Below are 27773 nucleotides of genomic sequence, written 5' to 3' on the forward strand. Positions count from 1 at the left end.
AACATTCAAACATTTTTTGTCAACACCGTCAGTTTTTCCGTCAACACCGTCAGTTTTTCGTCAACACCGTCAGATCTTCGTCAACAGCGTTGGATGTATGAATGTTTTTGTTAATTTTTTGGGGAAAAAAAATTCTTCCTTCAGTTTATGTTGTTTTTGTAATAAAGGACCATCTGATCTACATCCTCTTATGTTTTATTTATTTAAGGAATTTGTTTTTACAATATTGAAATTAAAATCAAAGTTTGAAAATGCAAATATTTTGAAATCCGAGTTTTCAGAATAGTGTGACATCACAACTTAAGTTTATATATTATAATTTTTTTACATATCAGAGTAACTAAACACTATTAAAATATACTTCAGAACTTTAGATTCTTGTTGGATTTGAAGAATTAAAATTGTATACTTTTTAGTGTGTCTGACGGAGTTGACACAAATCCAGTTCTGAAGGGAAACATGTTTATTTGTTAAAAATGTGTTTTTATTTAGAACCTGTTCCTTTACATGGTTAAATAGCTAAGACCTTTCTCTGCAGAAACATATAACTCTAATTGATATAGTGTGTATTTTTTTAAAAAGTTTTTTAAAACGTGTTTTGTCCCGACTCTCAAGAATCAGTGAGATATATATATATATATATATATATATATATATACACATACACACACACACATATATATATATATATATAACATATGAGCAGAAATTGCTAAACAAAAGCTTATTTGATGTGGCAGTATATTCTACAGTAAAAACTGTACACAAATCTAGTCAACAAAATGTTCTCTTTTATATTTCGCCTGACTGTGACGTTGTTTTTATGAAATATTAGGGCATATAAATGTTAATTTGCAGTTTAATACGTTGCTTATACAAATAGCCTACATTTTATTTCAATATATTTCAGTCGATTTTTACTCATCTCAGTATAGCAATACAGCTTGCTAAAACATCATCATTCATTCACACACAGAAACGCGATTCAAATTTAAACAGTTTTTTTGCGAGCTGTGGTAAACAGCGCGCATCTCTGCTGTTCATTCATTCACACACAGAAACGCGATTCACTTGAGAATGAAAAAAACTTACTACAGTATTCCTCAGCTTGGATCCGTTGCTCCTCGAAATACCAGCACTTCTGAGGTAAATTTTCCATTATTATTATTAAGATAGTATTATTCCTCACAGCGCTGCGAGACGGTGTAAACAAGTACAATGATCTGATTAAACTTGTGTTTTCTCGAGCTGATATGGGGGTGTTCACAGTTTGCATCGATTGCCTCAGAATTTGTTATATCTATCTGAGTATTAAAGGGGGGGGGACTGAGTTTTTTGCACTGTTAAGAGTTGGATTCCCATGCTAAACATGGACAAAGTTTCAAAAGTTAAGTTGTACGTTTGATGGAGTATTTCTGTGCCAAAAATACTCCTTCCAGTTTGTCACAAGTTTTGGAAAGTTTTTTTCGAGTATGGGCATGCGTGACATCAGATGCGGCGGAATTTCCTTATACGGGTCCTATGTTGGCTCAAGATGGCGCCCTAGTAAGCACATGGTTTAAGGAGAGCCGCGAATTTTAAACTGTTTTCAGGAAAGTGATAGTCTAATTGTTTTATCTAATGTAACGTTTGACTCTCAATTGGTTAAACAACATTTAATTTGACCAAATGGCGACATCTGATCGTAAAAGAGATAGAAAATCAAAGTCTAATAAGACAACAGTTACACCAGATAGCGTTAGCATGGAGGAACATTTCCATGACTATATGTCGGCTGAGGAAGACTTTACAGCCATGCCCGTCACCCCCAGCAAATCACCTGCTCCAAAGAAAGGTAAATCTGAGCAGTTACCTACTTCAGCCGCTGTAATGGAGACCACTGTAACGGAGAGCTCTGACATAGTCCTACAACTCTCGCAACTCATCAACTCCAGATCCGATGCTTTGGAGAGATTGATCTCTGACAACACCATGCGAATTGAGGGACTCAAGAAAACCATTGACTTTGCATGTGCTGAGATAAAGGACATTAAGGAGAAATCTGCAGTTCTTGAAAAGCGTATCGCCAGCGATGAGGCGCGCCTGAGCGCAGCTGAGTTGCGTATAGCAGAGTTGGAGAGTTATTCACGAAGATGGAATCTCCGTTTATTCGGAGTAAAGCCTGATAAAGAAGATGTGCGCCAAGAAGCTATTGGCATATGTCAAGCTGTCCTACCTGCAGAGAAGGCCAAACTTCCTAGTCTCATTGACACAGTGCATCGTCTGGGCCAGAAGAAAGGAAATGAGTTGTCCAATATTGATAAACCCAGAGGAATAATTATTCAGTTCACGTCCAGGGTGATTCGCGATTCTGTGTGGAAAGCAGCAAAAAAGTCTGAATACCTGAGGAGTCACGGTCTGCGTTTTGCGGAAGATCTGTCTAAGATGGACAGAGCACGACGTCTCCAGCTATGGCCTGCAGTAAATGAAGCCCGTCTCAAAGGAAAATCTGCTTACTTTGTTGGTGGACGTGCCTTTGTTGCTGGGATCGAAATTAACCCACCATGAGAGATGAGGAGAGGTAACGTTACCCCCCTTTTTAAAAAAAAAATTTTTTTAAGGGGGTAGGCTACATCCCTACTAAAGTTGGATCATTTTGTAGACAGTATTTTGAACTAAAATGAAGACCGTTATGTTTTATTTTTATTATATTTTTATCGTTATATTTTTATTTTATTTTTACCTTCATCCGGCCATCGGGACCGGAATTAACCGAGGACATGCAGCAATTCTGCTCACTTTACTGTCTGCATGTTTGATTTTTTGCTCTTGCTCCTATATGCCAACGTGGGATTTATACACACATTTGTCCTCAAATGAAAACACTGTTTTCATAATTATTTTATTTGAACAAGATTAGTTTTCATGGCCATTGGAAATTCGAGTGTTGTTTTATTTTATTTATTTTTCTATATACCTAGCCTACGCGGTTTCTCCTACCAGCTGTTCTTGTAATCGCACCTTTTTTTGTGGATCACTTTTCACTGTCGTTCTGTCATTGTCTATAGTTACACTAAATGCCAGGGGGTTAAGGCAACATATTAAACGGAAAGCTTTATTTTTATTTGCTAAACAGTATAGGACTGATTTTTGCTTTTTTCAAGAATCTCATTCGATTCCTGATGATGTGCGTTTCTGGAGGACTCAGTGGGGTAACGACATCTGGTGTGCGCATGGATCGGAGCGCTCCGCCGGTGTCATCACTTTAAAGAACAGATTCACCGGGGAGATTCTGCATACACAACGTGATGGATCTGGACATTATTTGTGTCAAACTCTCAAAATTCATGGTTCTGTATTGCTCATTGCGAATATTTATGGATTTAATTCTAAAAGCGAAAACGATCATTTATTTGAAACTTTAGAAGAGCATATCCTTCAGGAGCTATCGCAATTCCCGGATCTTTCTCTTATCATAGGGGGTGATTTTAATACTGTTATGGATGGCTCTCTCGATTGTTTACCAGCAAGACCATCCCAGCTGGCATTCGACTGACCTTAAACGTTTAAATGTGGTTGAAATAATGTCAGTTTATGGAAAAACATTAATTCAACGTCAAAACAATGTTGAACACCAAATGGTTGAAATGGTGTTGTTAACTCACTGTGGATTCAACATAGAAATATAAATAAAATTTGAGTTGTACGTCAAATCAACATTATTTTTACAACCATGACTTTTAAACATTTTGTTGAAATATATCAGTAGAAAAATAACGTTGTTCCAACATCCAAACAATGCTGATCAATTAACTGTTGAAAAAGTGTTGATGCATGAATAATGATACAACGTTGAAAGATCAACTCTGAATTAAACGTTTGTTAAGTAACATTAATTCAACGTCAAAACAACGTTGAACACTAAATGGTTGAAGTGGTGTTGTTAACTCACTACGGATTCAACATAGAAATAAAAATAAATTTTTTAGTTGTACGTCAAATCAACATTATTTTTTTACAACCATGACTTTTAAACATTTTGTTGAAATATAGGCTATCAGTAGAAAAATAACGTTCCAACATCCAAACAATGCTGATCAATTAACTGTTGAAAAAGTGTTGATACATGAATAATGATACAACGTTGAAAGATCAACTCTGAATTAAACGTTTGTTGAGTCGTGATAAAAGCGCTTTCTAACGTTACATCTTTTCTTTTCTTTTTTTTCTTTTTTTTGCATAACACATTTGTTACAATTTGCCGAAAAAAGAAATTGATCTTGTAATACATCATTTAGATACAATTCATGTTTTCATAAGGAATAAAAAATAAAAATAAATACACATCAGCCAAAAGAGAATTGAGACGCTTTCTACATCTCCTGGCGTACTTTGAGAGCAACTCCAGTCTGATTGATCATTTTGGAATATCGTTCAACACAAGAGCTTGATTGGAGGACGGCGGTTGTCCATCACACAACTGTGATTCTATTGGCTCTGACGGTTCCAGACAACACCCGATTGCGCATGCGCGAAGTGGGTCTGTGTTGTCATCGTCAGGCAGATTCTGACCTGGACGGGTTCGGAATGAATTTGGTGGTAACATCTCAAACGGTAAGCAAAGTTTTTGAAGTCACATTTTATAACTAGAAAATTCCTAAATAAATGTTGTGTGTGCCTGCCTCTGTCACATATATTAATATGGGCGTCGTGACGTCATACTTGGCGTGGCGGCCATGTTGATGGCCTCGCGAATGTAAACATACAGCAAGTCGAACGAGGAGAAACAGAGTAGGGAGAAGAAAAGAAAGAAAAAAGATGCTAGAATCCCGAAAAGGATGTGGAATTTACCGGGATACGTTAAATGGGGAAACCAGGGACCAGTATGTGGACAAATTTTCCTGTAAAATATCCCGTATTTTAATACCTTACTCTCATAACATTAATGTTAGCCCTTCCATCGGACCTGTCAGTCTCTGCACTGTTGTCCTGTTTCTACCCCCTTGCCCTTTCAGCGAAACAGATGTTTTCAAAGCATCGTTTTGCTTACTTGAAGTCAACCTTAGCGTGATATTGGCCTTTTTAAGATAACAGCGTGGTTGTTGTGAGAGCACGATTTCATGCCAATCTGTAAGCAAAGTCACGTTAGACCTAGCTTCACAACTCGCATAGTTAATGCTGCAGTTTTGTAGTACGAATTTTTGCTGTCAGCAGAGGGATAGCAACAGAAAGATGAATGTTGAAATTTTCATTTTTCGGGATATTTTATAGGAAAATACTATACGGGAAGACAGCGGGACAAGAGCTCTGCTGGAACAAGTTATGAAGTGAAGCCGGCAAACACTGAAGAAGAGCTTGAAGCTTTAGAGAATCACTTGGAGGACAAGAATGAGGGAGTAGAACTGGTAAGTTTTAAATAATTAATCTTGTAAAGTGCTGGCAAAGTTTCATTATGACAATTGGCTTGTTCACTTTGGTGACCACTACAAACTCCTCGTCCTCATCATGTGCCTGCTTTGTGGAGGTCTGACTCTGACCACATTTTCTGGTTATAATTTTAATTTCTTGTTTCTTGTTCTTTTCCGAGTAAACAACTGAAGATGTTGGGAGGCGTTGATGCTGCAGACCATGTGAAGAAGTCAATGGCTGCGTAAGTAACTTTATGTTCCTTTTTTGCATTAGTTTACAGTGATGTTCCCTGTCATATACTGTCATGCACTCCCCCCACACACCCACTTACTCACTCTCTGCTACATTTTCATAATGAACTTGATTGCAATATAATATTCTAATATAAATCTGTTTAACCATGGCAGAACTATGACAAATAAAATGATGGCCATAATGAGCCTCAGAGGAAGAAGTGGGAAGGTTGCCTTCATGAAGACCCGTCTCTACAAGATAATCTGTGGTGAGTTTGCTTTAACATAGTAGTTTTGTAACAGTGTTTTAAATAATTGAATATAGTAAGCAGAATAATAATTCATAAGAAATGAAGAAATCATTTTAGTTGGAGGACTCTACAGAGCATGGTCAAATATTATATACAGTACTCCATTCTGGGCTCTAGACTAACTTCTCTACCGGCAGCACTGGTTACTACCAACTGCCTTTTGTTGCTTGCCCAAGCACATGATTATCAATGACCTTGCACATTGATCAATACTAATTTATATACTTGAAACATTGGCAATTCCACAAAAGTTGATATTTGCAAAATATTTTAATTTGAGAGGTTAACGTTTGCTAATACTGATCTGTTTCCCCCCCCCTCATCAGACGCTGTCTTGAGCTCATTTGATACAACTACAACAAAAGTAGACGAATACATGGCCAAATACTTGAAATATGCACCAGAGAGGATAGGTGGCGGTGGCAGAAAGAAGTAACAAGAAGGGAAGATTTAACCAGCCGTGTTCAATGTTGCCCAATGTTTGGGCCGTTTTTCTAAAGGTTAAAGTTCGACACGTGTAAAATGATGTTGTGTGAAATGTTGGCACACTTGCAGCCATGCAATAAAGCATGTTTCTTACGTCAGTGAAATGTCTTTATTAATCTTCTTCCTGGTCTTGCTTTGACCAATTGGCTTCTTCCTAGCTGACTGTTCAACGTTGATTAGATTGACGTTGTAATGACATTGCTATTTCAACGTTGATTAGATTTGCAAAATCTAAACTAAAATCAATATTGATTCAACGTTGGCAAATTCACCTATGTTGAGAAATGTGACGTTGGAATGACATTGCTATTTCAACGTTGATTAGATTGACGTTGGAATGACGTTGCTATTTCAACGTTGATTAGATTGACGTTGGAATGACGTTTCTATTTCAACGTTGATTAGATTGACGTTGGAATGACGTTGCTATTTCAACGTTGATTAGATTGACGTTGGAATGACGTTTCTATTTCAACGTTGATTAGATTGACGTTGGAATGACTTTGCTATTTCAACGTTGATTAGATTGACGTTGGAATGACGTTGCTATTTCAACGTTGATTAGATTGACGTTGGAATGACGTTGCTATTTCAACGTTGATTAGATTGACGTTGGAATGACGTTGCTATTTCAACGTTGATTAGATTGACGTTGGAATGACGTTGCTATTTCAACGTTGATTAGATTGACGTTGGAATGACGTTGCTATTTCAACGTTGATTAGATTGACGTTGGAATGACGTTGCTATTTCAACGTTGATTAGATTGACGTTGGAATGACGTTGCTATTTCAACGTTGATTAGATTGACGTTGGAATGACGTTGCTATTTCAACGTTGATTAGATTGACGTTGGAATGACGTTGCTATTTCAATGTTGATTAGATTGACGTTGGAATGACGTTGCTATTTCAACGTTGATTAGATTGACGTTGGAATGACGTTGCTATTTCAACGTTGATTAGATTTGCAAAATCTAAACAAAATCCAACGGTTATCCAACACTGACACCTGACGTTGATTCAACGCTGACTCTACGTTAAAATGCCAGCTGGGATCTTATAATCAAAATACAAACCTTAAATGTTTTATGGAGAGATTCAATTTAGTTGATATATGGAGGTCTACGTTTCCTGATTCGTTGACATATACTTGGAGCAACAAGTCTGGTAACAGGCAATCTCGAATAGATTATTGGTTAGTGTCTGCGAATATACAATCTTCAGATGTCTCTGTTAATATGATTCCTTCACCGCTCAGCGACCATAAAGCTGTTCTTATCTCTATTAATTTCAGTACTTCTCCACATACCATGGGCAGAAGTTCATATTGGAAACTTAATAGTTCATTACTACAATATAAACATATTAAAACAAAGGTTAACAGTCTTATTTTATGTCATTGGTATAAAGCACTTTCAGAAAAGAAATTCTGCAGTAATTGGGAGCTGTTGAAATTTGAGGTAGCCAAGTATTTTCGAAAACAGGGTAGCTTAATGGCAATAGAAAGACGTACTAAAGAGAACAATATTATTTCAAGATTAGCTGTCCTATCCTCAAAATCATGTCCAAATGAAGATGAACAAGCTGAGTTAGCCACTTTACAATTGGAGTTGGACAAATTATATAAGAATAAGGCAGAAGGAGCCTTCACTAGGTCACGAAAGCGATGGTTGGAGAAAGGGGAACAAAACTAAATGGGGATGTTACAGATGACCAAGTTAAAATATCAAAATTTTGTACAGAATTTTATAGTGGTTTATATTCATCCAAATTCTGTGATCATTCGGCTTATTTATTTCTAAACTCTATTTCTGGAATAAATTGTAAATCTGTCGACCCTGTACAAAAAGAACTTTGTGATAGCTTAATTACTGTTGAGGAAGTCTCAAATACTATCGCACATATTAAGATTAACAAATCTCCTGGGGTTGACGGCCTCACGGCTGAATTTTATAAAACCTTTTCTGATCTTATTGCCCCATTTCTTAAAGAAGTTTATATAGAGAGTATAGAAAATCAATGTCTTCCACCTACTTTAACTCAAGGATTTATTACCTTGATTCCAAAACCAAAAAAAGACCCTTTGCTATTAGATAATTGGAGACCAATCTCTCTCTTAAACAATGATTATAAGATATTTGCCTTAGTCTTTGCAAATAGAATCAAATCAGTTATGGACCCCCTTATAGATGAGGCTCAATCTGGCTTCTTAAAGAAAAGACATATTTCAAATAATACAAGATTAGTTCTAGACGTGTTGGACTATTCACATTTAAGTACTGATGATGGATTTATTCTTTTCTTAGATTTCTATAAAGCCTTCGATACGGTGGAGCATGCTTTTATTTTTAGGTCTTTAGAAAAATTTGGCTTTGGAGATTTTTTTTGTAATGCTATACAAACAATGTATAGGAACGCAAACTGTTCTATTAAACTTAAATGTGGTTCATCATCTAGATTTAATTTAAACCGTGGTATAAGGCAAGGTTGTCCCATCTCCCCTTATCTCTTCTTGTTTTGCACTCAGCTTATGAATATTCATATTAAGACAAGCCAATTAAAAGGTATATCTATTGCTGGTAGGGAAATTATAATATCCCAGTTAGCAGACGATACTGCACTGTTCCTAAAAGATCAACATCAAGTCTCAGCAGCTCTTAAAGTAGTAGATGCCTTTTCTAAAGCTTCAGGCCTTTACTTAAACATTAACAAATGTGAACTGTTATCTGTTAAAGACTGTCAATTACAACAAATTGCTAATATCCCAGTGAAGGAATCTGTGACATATTTGGGGATTGTCATTTCGAAAGACCAAAATTCTAGATGTAAGATAAATTTTGATCCAATTCTCAAGAAAACTAAAGCAAAGCTGAATCACTGGCTTTTGAGGGATTTATCCCTAAAAGGTAGAGTTTTGTTATGTAAAGCTGAGGGACTGTCTAGATTAGTATATACTGCGACTTCACTCGCTGTTTCTAAGGAGATGTGTAAAGCCATTGATACTGCCTTATTTAAATTTCTTTGGAGAAACAAAACTCATTATATTAGGAAGTCTATAATAATGAATAATTATGAATCAGGTGGTTTGAACTTCCTTGCACTCTAAAAAAAAATGGGTTATTTAATCTACCCAACCGCTGGGTTATGAAATTCTTTACCCATTATGGGTTATTTATATGGAAGTTGGGTATTTTTTTTAAAATGCTGGGTTATTTAATCTACCCAACCGCTGGGTTATGAAATTCTTTACCCATTATGGGTTATTTATATGGAAGTTGGGTATTTTTTTTTAAATGCTGGGTTATTTAATCTACCCAACCGCTGGGTTATGAAATTATTTACCCATTATGGGTTATTTATATGGAAGTTGGGTTATTTTGTGCAACTCATGTGTTGAGTCAAAATCCATCAATCCAACATTATATCGTTTGACCCAGCACGTGGGTTGTTTGTGCTTCGAACGTCATCATATCGTCACCAGAGTCCACACACCGAGCGCTCGTCACAGCAGAGAACCTTTGACTGATCATCCAGCGAGGCAAACAAATAATAAAAGGTATGTGTACACTAGGCCTACATGTCTAATTCACATTGTCTGTGTTGCGTTACCTATTAAATTACTATCTGTATATTGTCGATGTCGAGGCTAGTTGGTTGGTTTGGCTAACAACGTAGCTAACGTTAGCCATTTAGCCGTTATCAGCACGGATAGCCTGCTTATTTGGTCTGAATTACATTTTTGTAAGGTGTTATACATTAAGCAAAAGTTTATTTTTATTCATGCGGAGATGTGGGACTTGAAAGTAAATCATTACAGGATTAGTGTAAAAAGAATATAGTCTTTTGTGGTGAGAAACCGGGACAATTTTGAAAACTGAAAGGAGGACTCTGTGCGCGCCTGCGCCCCCTCACATCTGAGGATTTGGTGCGACGTGACGCGGTGTCTCCTGTTTCATCAATTTGTCCTGTTATTTTGCAGGTACTATTGTTACAACAACTTGATAATATGCACTGTAATATAAATGTATATGTTCATACCGCAGATATTTCGGGTAACGTTAATGACGTTCGGGGTTGTGAATATGTTGAATATAGGTCTATGCAGACTGTCCGCCATTTTGTGAACGCTGTAACACACGAGGTTATTGTGAAATGCGTTTAATTCGATTCAAATTGACTCCAGTTACAAGGTTATAGTGTTCATTATGAGTTTACTTTTATTTGTGTTTGGTTTAAGTTATGTATACATATAAAGATCGGATGCACTTATTTAGCAGAACTGTCTCTCTAACGTTACTTGGCCTTCTGCGCGGGGCCTGTAACATTAAGAAATATATAATATATTTCTGTGCCCTATGCAGTGAGCAGCCACAAATATTATTGTGCAGTAAAAACATAGACTATTTACATGTAACTTTATGCAATTTGTCATATGAATTGTAGAGAGGGAGGATTGTTTTCTCTATATTTTGTATAACTTAAGTTGATGGCGCTCTTGCAAGGGCTCTCATACCAGGTAATTATTAAATGGAATAATTATTTGATGAAGCAAAACAATCATATTTCAGTGACTGACAACTTTGTTCTTTTTTTACAGAATGTACCATATCAGACGAACGTGTGTCACAGCTTAAATAATGGTTGAGAAACAATTCTCAGCCCCTCAGCCAGATAGAGACCCACATGCAGAACACGGCAGTCTACAGGGCCAAGTGGATTAGGGACTACAATTGGACCATCGATCAGATCCTCGAAGAGTTCCCTCGCCTGATGACCAAAGGCATGGTAGGTATAGGGAAATATGATCTTGAATATGAGGATGCATTGTTTAAAACGTTTTATTAGTGTGCTACATTGAATTAATTTTAAAAATGTGTTTTCCATTTTATAGATTGCACAGAACTTTCTTGTCCTGCATTGGGATGCTGCATCAAAGTTGTTTGAAACATGGCTACCCATCTATGCTGAGAAGATCCTGTACCTGGCAAGACAGAGCTGACATTGCCCCTGGATGGATTAACACCAGGTAATATATTCGTAATATAATATATTAATATATTAGCATTCCTCTTTCCAACATTTTTTTAGTTTTTTGACCAAAAACTTTTCACATAATTTTGGCCAGAATAGTGACTTAGTGAATAGAGAATAGTGAGTGATATCATCATAGGAATAGTTAAATAAATCCATCAGCCTCTTTATGCTAATTGGGTACAAAAAATGCCAAGTTTTCACAGCAGAGTCAACACAGCAGTACCGGTGTAACTAATAACATTAACCAGTCCCTCCAGAAAAACGCAGAGTTTTTTTGTGATTGTTACGGGCAAAAATCCTTGATTATGTGGCACGTTTTCTTAAAAAATGCGATGGAATATGCAGGATATTTATGCAACGATATTGCGGGGATTGTGAAATCACAGGTATGCCATTCCACATTGTATTGACACCTATGTCTTACAGATGGTGTTGGGGAACTCGCCCTGAGGCAACTGCCAGCCTTGCTTCCACCTACAACTTGGAGAGTTGGCCATGGCTGCGGTGCGAAAGTGGTTTGCCACACCATTCAGGAATGCAGCTTGGCCTTCATCGACCATAAGCCTGTAAGTCCTCAAGCACATCTAAAGGGGGAAACTTTATTCATTTTATCAACATATCTGAGCTCAAGCTCATGCATATCCAGGTGTTTTTTTACTATACTTTTGGGGACAGGCATCAAATATAGCCAGACAGTATTCGGAAAATGGCTGTTCTATAAGCTTAAGTTGGTCACTCTCAAAGCATCCTGGGCTTCTAGAACACCTCAGCAGTGCCACAGGCTGGTAACCTCTGTACCACACCGCACTGATGCAGTAATTTGTTCTAAAACAGGCACCAACAAAGTATTGAGTGCAGAAATTAACATAATTATCAGAAAGTTGACACTGTTGTATTTTAACCAATTTGGATCTGACTCTATGAGGTTGACTCTAAAGAAGTCTTTTAAATCTACAAAGCATTTGCGGCCCATCTATCTGACCACCTAACCCCGCTGCCCATTGGCCAGATAGGATAGTCAGATAGGTGGGCCACATTCGTTTTCTGAACATGTTTATTGTAATGATATATCATCAATCAATTTATGGCTTTTTAGGTCAATTGAGGTCTGAATCGTTTTTTAAAATTGTTTTCTGTAATGTGAGCTATGCTCTAAGACTTAATAAAAAAATATTTTGTTAGGCTATGTGCAATGAGATGTAGACTATTACAGTTCAACTTTTTGAATTATAAATGCACCGAATCTTTTCCAAATTGTAAAGTTAACTAGACTTTATCATAAAACAATTTCTCTAGTGAGGACCAGGAAAATGGTCCTCACAATGTCTATATTTTAATTATACTATAGTAGTCGGTAGACATTTGGTCCTTACTCACTTGCACTCTCTAACTCTCGCTCTATTGTATTCTTTCTTTTTTAGCCTGGAATAAACATGGAGTACCTTCATGAGGCCAAGGCATGCAAATCTCCACTGCACCAGTTCCACTATATTTTTTATATGAACTGCACCAGTTCCACTATATTGTTGCAATTAATTAATGTTAATAAAAAAAATTCAGAGATTACATTGTTGTTTTGTTTTTGTATTGTTTAAGTGTTTATTGCATAATATATGCATAAATCTAGCATGTATTCTGTTCTAAGTTTGTAGTTTAACAGTTTTATAGCTATGGGTAGTCTATTGCAATTTATTTTCTTAAATTGTACTGTAATGTGTTAGAATTAATCTGGCATTTGGGTTAATTTTACCCAGAATTTGGGTACACTTTATAACAAATATGTAGTTGAATCAACCCAGAATTGTAATCAATTTGACCCAGCATTTGGGTACACTATATAACTAATATGTAGTTAAATCAACCCATAATTGTAATTAAATTGACCCAACATTTGGGTACACTATTTAACCAAAGTATGTAGTTAAATCAACCCATAATTGTAATTAGTTTGACCCAGCATTTGGGTAGAATATTTAACTCATCTGTTGGGTTAAATATGACCGACCCATCTTGCTGGGTCAAATTAACTACTGCTGGGCTGGTGCAATATTTATCCAGCGGCTGAGTTATAAAACAACCCAAGTTGAGTTATTTTTAACCCAGCATTTTTTTTTCAGCACTTTAAATAATATTTTTAAAATAAATTGGATTAGACATTTCATTCTAAATCCAAACTCCCTTTGGAATTTCATACCCAATTTTGTTTTCTCCAGAGTAGGTAGTCTTGATTTTCTCTTGATTTGCAATTATAAAATTGAGAAAATCCCTCTAAATTTGTCTTCCTTTCACAAACAAATGTTGCTTGCTTGGTCCCTTTTATATAAGCATAATTTTTCACCCCATAGATATTTAATTTGGAACAATTACAATTTATTATTTAAAAATAAAACCTTATTTTTTGAAAGATGGTTTTTAGCAGGTATAATACGAGTAGATCAATTACTAAATCAAGAAGGTATGCTGCTAACTTACTCTGAGTTTCTAAATCTCCATAAAATTCCAGTGACGCCCAGGGAGTTTTCGATTGTCATGGATGCAATTCCCACAGGGGTCTTGGCATTATTTAGAGCTAATAACCAAACCAGAACTGCGCCCCTTTCTTCCTTTAATTTATTTGATACTGAAATTGGAAAAATTTGTTTTGCCCCTGGAGTCGTAAATGTAAATAAAACCATTCGTTCATTTTTTCAAAAAGACATTGTCACCAGGCCAAACTGTATTGCTTACTGGAATAGATTGGTTGGAGGTTTGTCATGGAAGGCCATCTGGACTTTACCAAACAAATATTTATTGGTAAATAAAGTAAAGGAAGTAAGTTTCAAAATCTTACACAGATACTACCCAGTAAATAATTTTCTTGTCAAATTTAAAAAAGATATTGATCTGAATTGTTCTTTTTGCAATACATTGCCTGAAACTTTGTTTCATCTGTTTTGGCATTGCGCTCATGTTAACAAATTTTGGAAAGATTTGTCTAGATTTATAATTGACAACATTGACCCCTCTTTTTCTTTATGTTTAGAAAATGTTATATTTGGTTTTAATAATAGTCCCTCAAATAAAAGGAAAGAGTACTATATTATAAATTTATTTTATTTTTTGCTAAATTCCATATACATAAATGTAAGTACAGTAAAACCAAACCTTTGTTTTTGGTTCTTGAAAAAGAAATACAATTGTATACCAAAACTATCTTTCATTCCCACAATAAGAAAGCAATTAAAACTATTTTGGTTTGTGAATCCTTTGATATTTTTATGTAATGTTTAGCCTCCCCCCCTGGCTGTATGTTCTTTTGTTTTGTTTATTTGCTTATTTTTGTTTTCTCCATTATATTGCAATTCTGACTGTACATTGACATTGTTTTGCTTGAAGTGCAATAATAATAATAAAAAAAAAAAAAAAAAAAAAAAGGGTCCTATGTTGTGTTGAGAGAAGTGATGAGCACGAGCAGTTGATACTGAGCTTGCGCACACTACCGAACGTACAGGTACAGCGGTTCTCGAGTCACCAGTACAGAACCGAGAACTGTTTATTTCAGACGTGTTCGACATACTGAGAACCGATGAGCTGATGAGCTGATCATGAGTGCAATTTTTTCAGATGGACGAAATATGTTTCTAAATTGTTGAACATCAATACGTGTAACGCAATAAAACATGTTGGAAACATGTTTATCACATAATTACTGTCTTATCACTGTATTGTTTCAAAGTTTGTAAACACAATGAATGGATTGTAAAACTAAACATAAGTTTATCCCCTTAACGCCTGAATTTATATAGCTGTAGGCTATATAAAAAAAAAAAAAATTATGTGTGTTTTTGCCTTTAAGTAGATGGTAAATAATGTTGAGATTATCAATTTCACTTTTGCACAACAAATAAATAGAAATTTTGGTATGTTGCAAATTTGCGACAACAGGCATTTAGGGTAATTTTTTTTTACAAAATGGTAAAATTAATAAAACACATTTTCCCATCTCAGGTATGTAGATTTTATTCATGGCACAAAGTTGTTAGAACTTATAAACTTTAATTGACAAATTAATGAATCTTGACAACAGCAAGAAACAAAACACTCTCCTACTCCCTAACATTGACAGTAGTTTTTAGATATTCCATGTTACACTCTGTTTAACTCTTTCCTTGTTTCTCCAGTGCATACATTATATATTCTTATAGTGTTATATCCTAACATGCTTTTTTTTGTGAAAAATAAAAAATAATAATTTTGGCTGAAACCATCTAAATACAGCATTATTATAATATGTAGCCATTAGCCCAATCCAGCCGTTATGGCCCAATGTCGCAAATTTGCTACAAACAGAAATCTACAAAGTACGTAAAAAATATTCGTCACATGAAGCCTATATGAATAACATAGCTATAGAAGCAATCAATAAGCTGGTACATATTTTTATTTTAGCACAACTTAACTCATTTTGGGCAATTTCTCCACATTTGCGCCCTTGATATGCGGATTTTGCAAACCAAAATATTAGCTTCGGTGAACCGGATGTAGTTCCCACTCCGACCGCTCCTACGAGAAACCAGTGCGTGCAAAATGTTCCTAGGTATGTATCGAATGTGCACAAACAGGCATTGGGGAAAAACACACGCTATCTCGCCTGCAGTCTGAATGGAAGGTGTTTGTTGCAAATTCGCGACAGTGGGCGTTAAGGGGTTATATAAATATTTGACATAAACTCTTGCCCAGGTTAGGATGCTTAGTAAATGCTTTTAATGTGTTAATCAAAACATAACGTATTAAACATACTGGAGACATGCATCGACTTTTTAGTTCCCTTTCAAGGCGGTAACTCAACATTACGTCAGCTCTGACGTATGGGAACTCCTCCCTTCTCCTCTTTCGCTGAAATCTTATGGGCTAACGCCAGCTGGGGACAGCTGGCCAATAGACGCAAAGCATGCAAATACTAACAGGTCAGCGGGCAGTATAAAATGCATGGGCGCAAAAATTATGTCAGAATCTCTTTCTTCACGCTAGAAGTCTTATCTAAGCCATCGTAAGGAAGTTCCAATAGAGGATTACTCACCCCTGTTTTCCTCTCCACTGCTACATGCCAGATATGTGCGGGTTCCATTGACCCGCCCAACCTTCACCAGTTCTGTGTCACCTGCCTGGGCCTCGCCCACGCCGAGGCGGCACTCAAGGACGACATGTGCGCCCACTGCGCCGAGCTGCCAGTGTGCGCCCTCAGAGTCAGAAGAGAAGTGGCTCGGCCAACAGCGGGGATTGATGCTGTCAACTTTGAAGTTGTGGTTCCTCCAGTCGAGCCACCGCCAGGCCACATCGAGGAGAAGAACCCGTTCTTTCCAGACATGCACAAGCACGTGGTGAAGTCGTGGGCTGCACCCGAATTGGCGCGCACCCACTCTGCCATGCAGGCCATGGTCGCACACATGGACGGGGCGGAAGCCCACGGGTATGTGCGCATGCCCCCCGTCGAGTAGACTGTTGCCGTGCACCTGTGCCCGTCTTCTTCTGCATTGGGTTCGGACGTCATGGCAATACTCCAGGTGTTCCAGGTAAAACTGCTTCAATCCCTCGGCGGCGGCGCAGCTGACATCATCAGGGATCTGCGTGCGGCAACTGATCTCGCGCTGATGGCTACCAAGCGCTCTGCTCAAGCCATCGGCCGTTCCATGGGGCTCATGGTCGTCCTTAACAGGCACCTATGGCTTACCCTAGCTGACCTGAAGGACGTGGACCGCAAGACACTCTTAAACGGTCACTCCCTCCGGCCTCTTTGGTGACGCCGTGGAGTCGCTCACGGAACGTTTCTCCAAGACCCAGAAGCACGCCAAAGCGATGAGCCACGTGATGCCACGTCACTCACTCCAGTCATCATCTGCATGGTCCCGCTCTTCTTCTGCACCTCGCCAGGCTCAAGGAGCGTCTAGGCCCCGCCCCGAACCGGACGCTCGTTTTGGCTGAGACAAGCAGTGGTCAGGGCCTTGAAGGAAATGTCAGGGTCAGAGGAGAAGCACGCGCCTCGAGAGAGCCAGCGCGCCATCCACGGCTTCTATTCCACAATAGAAACATGTATCCATTCACAAAAAGAGCTTTTTCTTCCTCTTGCACCCATCACTGTGTCACTCGCCCTGTCTCAGAGCAGCGCAGAGCCAAAACTCATGATTATAATGGTCTCTCGAGGGCGCGAGAGTGCCAACACCACACAATGCCCGCCGCGAACCGCCCTCCCGCCAGTGCTTCTAGCCTCGCGGGGGCAGGGCTCCAGTCAAAACACGCCATCAGTGGCTACGGTGACTGTAGAGCTAACGCATCTGCTGTAATGTGTCACTCGCCCTGTGTCAGAGCAGCGCAGAACCAGGAGGGTGCGAGAGTGCCAGCACCACACAATGCCCACCGTGAACCGCCCTACCGCCTATGGCCGTAGAGCTAACGCATCCGCTGTGTCACTTCCTGGATGCATGGAGGGTTATCCCGGGCGTTTCACCATGGATACTGGGAATAATTCAGCACAGATATTCTCTCCATTTCAAACGCAGACCTCCCCGCTTCAATGGCGTGGTCCCGTCACTGACTTTGCCCAAAACCTTCCCGTTCTGAGACAGGAAATTCTCAGTCTGCTCGAGAAAGGAGCGATAGAGCGTGTCCCTCCGAGCGAGCAGGAGAGCAGATTCTACAGCCGCTACTTTGTGGTGCCAAAGAAGGATGGAGAACTCCATCCGATTCTGGACCTGAGACCCATCAACCGAGCACTTCACTTCAGATCTTGGCACAGATACGGCCTGGGGACTGGTTCGCCTCAGTGGATCTAAAAGACACGTACTTTCATATTCAAATAGCGACACGCCACAGACGCTTCCTGAGATTTGCTTTCAAAGGCATGGCTTATCAGTATTAAGTGCTTTTGTTCGGCCTGCCCCTGGCCCCCCACACCTTTTCAAATTGTGTGTGGACGCATCGCTTTCTCCCCTCAGATGGAGCGGAATGCGCATCTTAAATTTTCTGGACGATTGGCTGATTTTAGCCCACTCAAAAGATGTGCTAACCAGTCACGTGGAATCACGGCTTCGCCATTTGGATACACTGGGATTGCGTGTGAAATGCAGAAGAGCGTGTTTTTTGACTATAACATATCTGGGGGTATGTTTGGACTTGATGGCGATGCGAGCCCATCTCTCTCAAGAGCGCATAGAGGCAATTTCATAGAATTTCCATTTCAGACCGGGCAGGACTGTTTCACTGAGGGAATTTCAGAGGCTTCTGGGACTGATGGCGGCGGCTTCTTCAGTGTGCCATCTGGGTCTGCTGCATATGCGGCCGCTGCAGTTTTGGCTGAAAACTTCGGGCCACAAGCACATTACGGTCACTCACAGTTGCGTCAGCACTCTGAGACCCTGGAACAGCCCGGATATGTTCAGCCCAGGAGTTTCTTTGGGTATAGTGAGCAGTGGAGTAGGCTGGGAAGCAGTTTGCCTGGGCGTGCCTGCCTCAGGCCTGTGGTCGGAGTCACAGAGAAGGTGGCACATAAACCATTTGGAATAATGGAAGCGGTGTCCTTAGCCCTACAAGTCTTTCAGTCGAAATTGGAGCGGCAACATGTACTGATTTTGAACCGACAACACGTCTGTGGTCTTGTACATAAATCACCAGGGCGGAGTGCACTCCAGAGCTCTATTCAAACAGGCAGCGAGTCTCCTGTTGTTGGCGGACCGACACTTTCTCTCCATAAGAGCGGCGCACATCCCCGGTATCCTGAACCGTGGAGCAGACATGCTTTCGAGGAACGGGATTCCTCAAGGAGAGTGGAGGCTTCACCCAGGATCAGTTGAAATGATTTGGAATCGATTCAGGAGAGCGGAAGTGGATCTGTTTGCCACAAGTGAGAACACGCATTGTCAAACGTTCTTCTCACTATCTCACTCCCCGCTGCCGGGAGATGCTCTGACATCGCGTTGACCGGAAGCCAGGCTTAACGCGTTCCCTCCGGTGAAGATTCTGCCTATGGTGTTGTGCAAAATCAGGGAGGAGAGAGCGTCAGTGATACTTGTGGCCCCGAACTGGCCGAATCAGCCCTGGTTCGCGGACCTGAGAGAGTTAGTGGTGGCTCCCCTATGGCAAATCCCCCTCAGGAAGGACCTGCTGTCTCAGGCGAACAGCATGATATGGCACCCCAGCCCCGAGCTGTGTAACCTTCATGTGTGGCCGTTGCGGGGACCCTAAATGAGCGGGACGCTCTGCACTCACGAATGCTGAACACACTTACAGAGGCGCACGCGCCTTCTACCAGGCGCCTCTACGCTCTGAAGTGGGGAGTTTTCACGGAATGGTGCCAGGACATTGGTATTGACCCGGGGACCTGTTCCGTGTCGGATGTTTTGTGCTTTCCACAGCACAGAATGGATTGCGGGAGTTTGCCGTCCACGCTGAAGGTGTATGTGGCCGCTGTTGCTACTTTTTGATCCCCGGTTGATGGGCAATCGATCGGTAAGCACGCTCTGGTAATCAGTTTTCTCAGCCCTCCGTGCCGCCGTGGGATCTAGCTCTAGTTTTGAGGGCTCGATGTCTACCACCGTTCGAGCCCCTAGCTTCGATTGCGGTTAAGGAGCTTTCCCTGCGGACGGCCTTGCTTCTTGCTCTCGCCTCGGCGAAGCGTACTGGAGACGTTACACGTGTTTTCGGTGAACGATGATTGCATCTGTTTCGGACCTGGCGAATGTAATGTCACTCTCCGGCCGAGACCAGGTTACGTTCCGAAGTCACTCAATACACCATTTAAAGCAACAGGTTGTTTCCCTGCCTGCCTTATCTGCTAAAACGTCAGCCTTGTGTGATGCTGATGCACAGAGCGCTGTTTGCCCTGTTAAGGCTTTGCGGATGTAAGTTATGTGGATCGCTCGGCCGCCTTTCGTTAGTCGGACCAGCTGTTCGTGTGCTTTGGTGGATGTAATAAGGAACGTGCTGTTTCAAAACAGAGCCTTTCTCATAGGATTTTGGATTTGGCTTACGAATGCCATGGGAAAAACTGTCTCCTCAACATCAGAGCTCATTCTATTAGGGCAATTGCTTCCTCATGGGCTTGGTCTAGAGGTTTGTCTATCCAAGATTTATGTCTTGCTGCTGGCTGGTCTTTCCAGAACACATTCGCCAGGTTTTACAAGCTGGAAGTACCCTCTGTAGCATCACATGTACTTCCGGTGAGTTAAGTTTTATTCATGTATTGTGAACTGTCATAACCAGCTATACAGTAGTTACCATGGCTGCTAACTCTGTGTTATGGTTTATAAGGTTATGCAGTTGTCACCGCAACCGCAACCGTCGACTCTGTGTTTAACTCTCGTGCTTATTTAGTTGTGTCTGCCCTATTCAGTGCAGCCTTCGCATTCATTGCATTAAGATATGCAAATGTTGTTAGGGTAGGAGAAGATGTCTCATTGGTCTAGTTCCGCCCATAGATATCATATAATAAAGGCTAGATGTCTCGTCCGCGCTGTTGGCCAATGGAGGTCGACGTCCGTACACGACGGCCATCTTGCCACAGGGAGCTCGCTCACTCATAACACTGTTTTAATGGTGCATGTACTTTTAAATAACCATAACTTGCTTCATTTTCTACCGATTTTCAAACGGTTTGGTTTGTTATAAACGTCAAATATGTAGTTTTGACACTGCATACATATGAATAATTATGTTCAACATGTTCAAGCATTCAGAATTATAGCCACATTAATAACGTTTGTAAGAAACCAAACCGTTTGTAAATCTGTCAAGATTTCAGCGAGATAAGAGGATTTGTGTTCGTGCTGATCACTCACCTTACTTCAGAGACCACAGAGCTCGCCAGAAAGCTTCCCTGTGGCAAGATGGCCGCCGGTAATGGCATTCGAGACTCCGCCTTAAGACATCTAGCCTTATATGGATATCTATGGTTCCGCCTATCAGATGCGAGTACGCTTAGTGACGCAGCTATTGGCTAGAACTGTCTTGCTTATGTATGGGTGTGATTGACCCCGTTCAGTCTTAACGTCTTAATGTGGACTATGCTTTTACTATCATTAAAAAAATCCCTACCACATGCATCATCTTCTGCCTATTTTTCTGAACTGCTTCAACAGTGCTGCTCTGTCATCAACATGTTAAGCCCACCCTGGGGACTTATTTAGTTTTTTAAGGGGACAATCATTAATCCTAGTCAGGACATGCAGAGCAAATAAAAATTTTCTAGTGGTATGTCTAAATTAGTAGGCTTAGCTACTTTATAACATTTTCCAATATTTCCCAATTTTAAGACCGCCTATGCCGAGTCCAAGTCAAGACCGAGTCTTTGAAGGAACAAGCCCGAGACTGGTTTTGGGTGACCTATCCCCTTTAAAATGCTTTCCTAATGGATGTCCCAGCACTGTGTAGTAATGTTGTTGCGTGATCGAGATCGGCCCACGAGTAAACCGCTGTCTAGTATTGCTCCGAGCTGATAAACTGTTTTTTAACGTGGTTTCGTTTGCCGTGTGATGTTTCTCGTATGGGTGTGATTGACCCCGTTCAGGGCTTATCTTCACTGCTCTCACGGCGGGATTTAATACAGTTCCCATATACGTCATTGCTGACATAATGTTGAGATACCGCCTTGAAAGGGAACGTCTCCGGTTACTATCGTAACCTCGGTTCCCTTAGAGGCGGGAACGAGACATTACGTTAGCCGCCTTGCTCGCTGTTTGATCAGCTGTGCTAGCGTTCAGTCGTGATTCTGACGTAATTTTTGCGCCCATGCATTTTATACTCCCCGCTGACGTGTCAGTATTTGCATGTTTCGCGTCAATTGGCCAGCTGTCCCCAGCTGGCGTTAGCCCATAAGATTTCAGCGAAAGTGGAGAATGGAGGAGTTCCCATATACGTCATAGCTGACGTAATGTCTCTTTCCCGTCTCTCAGGGAACCGAGGTTACGATAGTAACCGGAGACGTTTTGTCGACTGTGAGCCTAAGGTTTCAGCAGTTCTAACAGGCCTACTGCAACAGTTTCTCGAATCACCAGTACAGAACCGATAACTGTTTCTTTCGGACACATTCGAAACGGAGAACTGATGAGCGGGAGATACTGCGCATGCGTGATAGCACCGTCTCTGAACCATAGACAGGGAGGTTGCCGCTTGCTCTGAACCGAACTTTCTTTCGGCCAACTGCATGCTGTGCTGATACATGAGCACGGGTGAACCCAGGACTAAATGAGGGGCCGAATTCAGCAACATGTAGGCCTACGTTTATTTAATAACAAATAAAATAAAATTGATAAAGGCCAGTTTATCCAGTTTATTCTCCAAATACTGTTTACGACAAAACATCAACATAATCACACAAAAATAAAAAATATCTTTATTTCAGCTGCTCTCTTTCTGCTGGTTGTGTAAAGTGTGTTGTTTCTTAACCCCCGGAGCCGTGATGAGAACTTTTATCATGGATAGATGCACTTTTATGGACTCCAAAACAGAAACTGCAATTCACTCCCATTATAAAGCTTGGAAGAGCAATGCAGATTTGAAAATCAAGCTTTTGTTGAATCATGGAAGCTACACCAGTTACTTTTGCCAAGAGATTTATTATTTAAACACGTGTCATGTCAGACAGAGAGAAACAGGCATTTAATAATATAGGCTATAGGTGAGGAGGTCTTCATTCCAGGTTTCTCTATTCCCCATTTCTCTATCTTCTCACCCCATCATGCCAGCTGTAAATGGTTCTGGGTTTCTCCTTCCTTACCCCTCATCTCAATGTTTCTCCTTCCTCTCATCCCCTCGTGGCTTTATGTTTTCTCTGAGGTGGTACAGTAAGATTGAGCTTATATACATCACAGAGATACTTACAACTTCCTTGTAAGCTAGCAAAACATGTTGCTTATGTATAAAGATAGAATGTATACCTAATGCACATGGTACAATCCACTATCCACATTAAGAAACTATTTCTTCAGTGTATACATTAGTGGTGTATACATTTGTAGTATACAAATGGTACATTTGCATCAGTTTAAACATTCATTCTCCTTGCAAAGAGCAAGCCAACTGTACGAATTTGAAGTATCATCATTGTAACATCTCTGCTAAGTGAACATTGCATACCTCTAAGCAAAATATAACTCTACCAGCTCCCTGCTCAGCACACATTAGTGATGGGGACGAGACCGCCTATGCCGAGTCCGAGTCAAGACCGAGTCTTTGAGGAAGCAAGTCCGAGTCGAGGCCGAGTCTTTAGGAGTTGAGACCAAGACCATAAAAACATGTCAGTTTTCATATTCATGATTTAATATCACCCCAGTTAATAATCAACAGTTAGGCCTACAGACTAAGCTAGATTAGGAATTGTTTAGAGGAGCAGTCTTAACGTCTTAATATGGACTATGCTTTTACTATCATTAAAAAAATCCCTACCACATGCATCATCTTCTGCCTATTTTTCTGAACTGCTTCAACAGTGCTGCTCTGTCATCAACATGTTAAGCCCACCCTGGGGACTTATTTAGTTTTTTAAGGGGACAATCATTAATCATAGTTAGGACATGCAGAGCAAATTAAAATTTTCTATTGGTATGTCTAAATTAGTAGGCTTAGCTACTTTATAACATTTTCCAATATTTCCCAATTTTAAACATTTTGACAATACACTAGAATTTAGTGATGGGGACGAGACCGCCTATGCCGAGTCTTTGAAGGAACAAGCCCGAGACGAGTCCGAGAAAGCAGAAATCGGACTCGAGTACTAAATCACTAGCACACATGTACAAACATAGTCTGGCTTCACAAAAAACATTATGAAATTATAAAGAAAATGAATAAAGAAAAATAATACTAAAAAATAACATTAAACAGTAAAGTTTTAGTCTTCAAGGAAGGACATTGTGTAATATAACTCTGATTGTATTCGTCTGAAAGAAGGAGGTCATATACATCTAGGATGACTTGAGGGTGAGTAAATCATGGGCTAATTAAAATTTTTGGGTGAACTATCCCCTTTAAAATGCTTTCTCAATGAATCTCCCAGCACTGTGTAGTAATGTTGTTGCGTGATCGAGATCGGCCCACGAGTAAACCGCTGTCTAGTATTGCTCCGAGCTGATAAACTGTTTTTTAACGTGGTTTTGTTTGCCGTGTGATGTTTCTCGTATCCGGCAGGGAGAAAAGTTGCAAAATGTGACCATTTACTCTCAGTCATGAGCGCCACCTGCTGACAGAGAGCGGATTTGTGTTTTTTGTTGTTATTTTTTTTTTTTTTTTTTTTTGCATTGATCTGAACTGACAAATTAAATATCAATCAATGAACAAAGTGTCCTGTGCTCACCACACACCGGCTATAGGTGGAGAGGAGAGATTTGGCTATAGGGAGATGTGTGGCTAACTTACACAGAAGAGACTTTGTTGCTCAGCAACTTACTGTGATCTCAGACTGTGATGATGTGGTTTCTCCACTGTATGGCTCTTCATGTGTATCTTCAGGTGAGTTTTAAAAGAGAAACTTGTTCCACACTGATCTCATGTGTGTAGATTCTCTCTGCTGTGGATCTTCTCATGTGTTTTCAGATGTGTTGATCGACTGAATCTCTTTTCGCAGTGTGAACACTTGTAAGGTTTTTCTCCAGTGTGAATTCTCTCATGTCTTTTCAGATCTGATGACAGACTGAATCTCTTGTCACAGTGTGAACACATGTAAGGTTTTTCTCCAGTGTGAATTCTCTGGTGCTGTTTTAAACATTGCGCTGTAGTAAAAGTCTTCTCACACTCAAAGCACATGTACTCTCTCACATCAGCATGAATTTTCTGATGTGCATGTAAATATGGCAGCCGTGAAAAACTCTTTCCACACACAGAACATGAATGTGGCTTCTCCTCCATATGAACTGTCAGGTGTCTCTTCAGGTGTGATGCCCTACAAAATGATTTGCCGCACTGATCACATGTGAACGGCTTCTCTCCAGTGTGTATCATCATGTGACTCTTAAGACATCCTTTGTCTGTGAAACTGTTTCCACATTGATGGCATACATGCGGCTTCTCTCCAGTGTGGATCATCATATGTAGTTTCAGGTCAGCTTTATAAACAAAACTCGTTCCACACTGATCACACGTGTGCGGCTTCTCTCCAGTGTGGATCATCTCATGTGCTTTCAGACTTACAGACTGAGTGAATCTCTTGTCACAGTGTGAACACTTGTAAGGTTTTTCTCCAGTGTGAATCCTCTGGTGCCGTTTTAAACATTGCGCTGTAGTAAAAATCTTCTCACACTCAAAGCACATGTACTCTCTCACACCAGTGTGAGATTTCTGATGTACATGTAAACTTTGCTGCCATGAAAAACTCTTTCCACACACAGAACAGGAATGTGGCTTCTCCTTCGTATGAACTGTCTGGTGTGTCTTCAGGTCTGATGCCGTACGAAATGATTTGCCGCATTGATCACATGTGAACGGCTTTTCTCCGGTGTGGATCATGATGTGTCTTTCAAGGTGTGATAATCGTGTGAAACACTTCTCACACTGATCACATGAGAACGGCTTCTCTCCAGTGTGGATCATCATGTGAATCTCAAGACTTCGTTTGCTTGTTAAACTCTTCCCACACTGAGTGCAGGTGAAAGATTTCTTGGCTCTTCTTTTCTTTAAAAATGTCTGTTTAGTCTTTGAGCGACTCAAAGGTTTTTCTCCAGGTTTGACATGATGTTCCTCCTCCACTTCACTCAGTTCTTCACTCTCCTCGCTCTCTTCCATCAGGTCTGACATGAAAGAAAAAATCATTAAATTAAATTTTCACTACATTGAAATAATTCAAAGTGAGCCCTTATGTAATAGAAAGAAACTGTTATAAAATATTATGATAATTTGATGCCTTTTTATAAATTGACTATATACTGTATCCTTGAAACTTTCCATGAATGAGGTAATTTATCTTCCAATTATTATTTTTAAATTTCTTTAGCAAGAACTATTAAATATAGCAATGACACAATTATCTAAAATTATATTAACATTAAAATATACAATACTGCCCTATGTTGACACCAAATTTGAGATTGATATTTATTCAAGTCAAGTCAAGTATATTTGTATAGCGCTTTTCACAATACAGATTGTATCAAAGCAGCTTCACAGTATTAAATTAAAATAATACAACAAGGTTTGTTTCTAGTGGAATTTTTTGATTGATAAAATAAAATTTAATATCCCCAAAATATCCCCATTTTACTAAAACGTTTTAATTATTATTGGCCGTGCACACTAGACTTTTCCTTCATAGACTTCCATTCATGCGCATGTGAAAGTGGGACACCAGAAACACAAGCTCAAGTGAATAACCCTGTGAGAAATAACACAAACATTTAGCATTCAAGTGGAGTGGATTGTTTATTTCATGTTTTTTTATTATTATTATTATTATTTGTTATATGTTGAGAGTGTAGAGTGGCTGTGGCTTTAACTAATTTTAAATTAATATGTTTTATTAGCATTATCTGTGTCTAACATGTTTCACTCAACCCTGTTACTCCTGACATGATTTTCCTCCTTTTACAGTTTTTCTCGATTGCTTAAACACATTTCTTGAAACTATGGCTCATATTCTCAAAACTGTAAACCCAAATCCATAACGTCTCACCCAATTAGCCTTTCGCCGAGCCCCACCCCCTTAGTTACTGTTGCTATGTCCGACAAACAAATGGTCAAACACGAACAGCACGACAGATTGCCATGACGGGAAGAGGTATAGCCTACCCGTGCGCGTTTTTTTTTGGAGCAATACCTCCGCGATATCCTCCAGATCGAGGTAAAAGGGGTTACAGTATGCAGTGGAGGGATATATTCAAAATACAAAAATACGCAATGAGGGAGACACGACTACTATCGAGGCTAATGCCTACCGGTCTCAAGCGAAATCTGAGAAACCCCATGACCTGTAGCAGCTACCTCAAATGCAACCAGCACAGCCTTGTGGACCAGTCATGCTCTTGCACTGCCGGGTAAGTTCTCTTTCATATGTTATGGTCTATTATTGTCTATTGCGAGTAGCTATTTTGTTAAAATACAAGGGTATGTTAGCTAACTTAGCTAAACCTACATGTGCGTCAAAGCCCTTTAAAGCTAACTAACATTTCTCTGTTGTTTTGAGAATAGCCATTTTGAGAATCTTAATGTTTTATTTCCATTGATGAACAGAATTCACAAATAGTAAATTACTTTGTCTTAAAAGGTGCATAACAGATAATATAATAAAATGAAATAGATCAAACAAAATATAGGCTAAGGCATAAAGATAACCATTTTATTTTATTATATTATCTGTTATGCAC

General features: G+C 39.7%; 2 long non-coding RNA genes across 5 annotated transcripts; both read left to right on the forward strand.

The window, feature by feature from the left end:
• The first annotated feature begins 4245 nt into the window (after positions 1-4245).
• LOC311288858 lies at positions 4246-6515 on the forward strand. 2 transcript variants are annotated; one of them, XR_014627027.1, is made up of 5 exons: positions 4246-4593; positions 5251-5384; positions 5567-5629; positions 5796-5890; positions 6259-6515. It is a non-coding gene; the product is annotated as an uncharacterized lncRNA (long non-coding RNA). The 2 variants fall into 2 exon arrangements; XR_014627028.1 differs by lacking the exon at positions 4246-4593 and adding an exon at positions 4718-4862.
• A 3035-nt stretch (positions 6516-9550) lies between these two features.
• On the forward strand, positions 9551-13308 carry LOC311298318. 3 transcript variants are annotated; one of them, XR_014628932.1, is made up of 5 exons: positions 9551-9976; positions 11018-11205; positions 11312-11446; positions 11881-12020; positions 12876-13307. It is a non-coding gene; the product is annotated as an uncharacterized lncRNA (long non-coding RNA). The 3 variants fall into 3 exon arrangements; XR_014628934.1 differs by lacking the exon at positions 9551-9976 and adding an exon at positions 10006-10399; XR_014628933.1 differs by lacking the exon at positions 9551-9976 and having other exon boundaries at positions 10006-11205; positions 12876-13308.
• The last annotated feature ends 14465 nt before the right edge of the window (positions 13309-27773 follow it).

Source organism: Rutilus rutilus, assembly GCF_951802725.1.
Source record: "Rutilus rutilus genome assembly, chromosome: 1".
NCBI lineage: Eukaryota > Metazoa > Chordata > Actinopteri > Cypriniformes > Leuciscidae > Rutilus > Rutilus rutilus.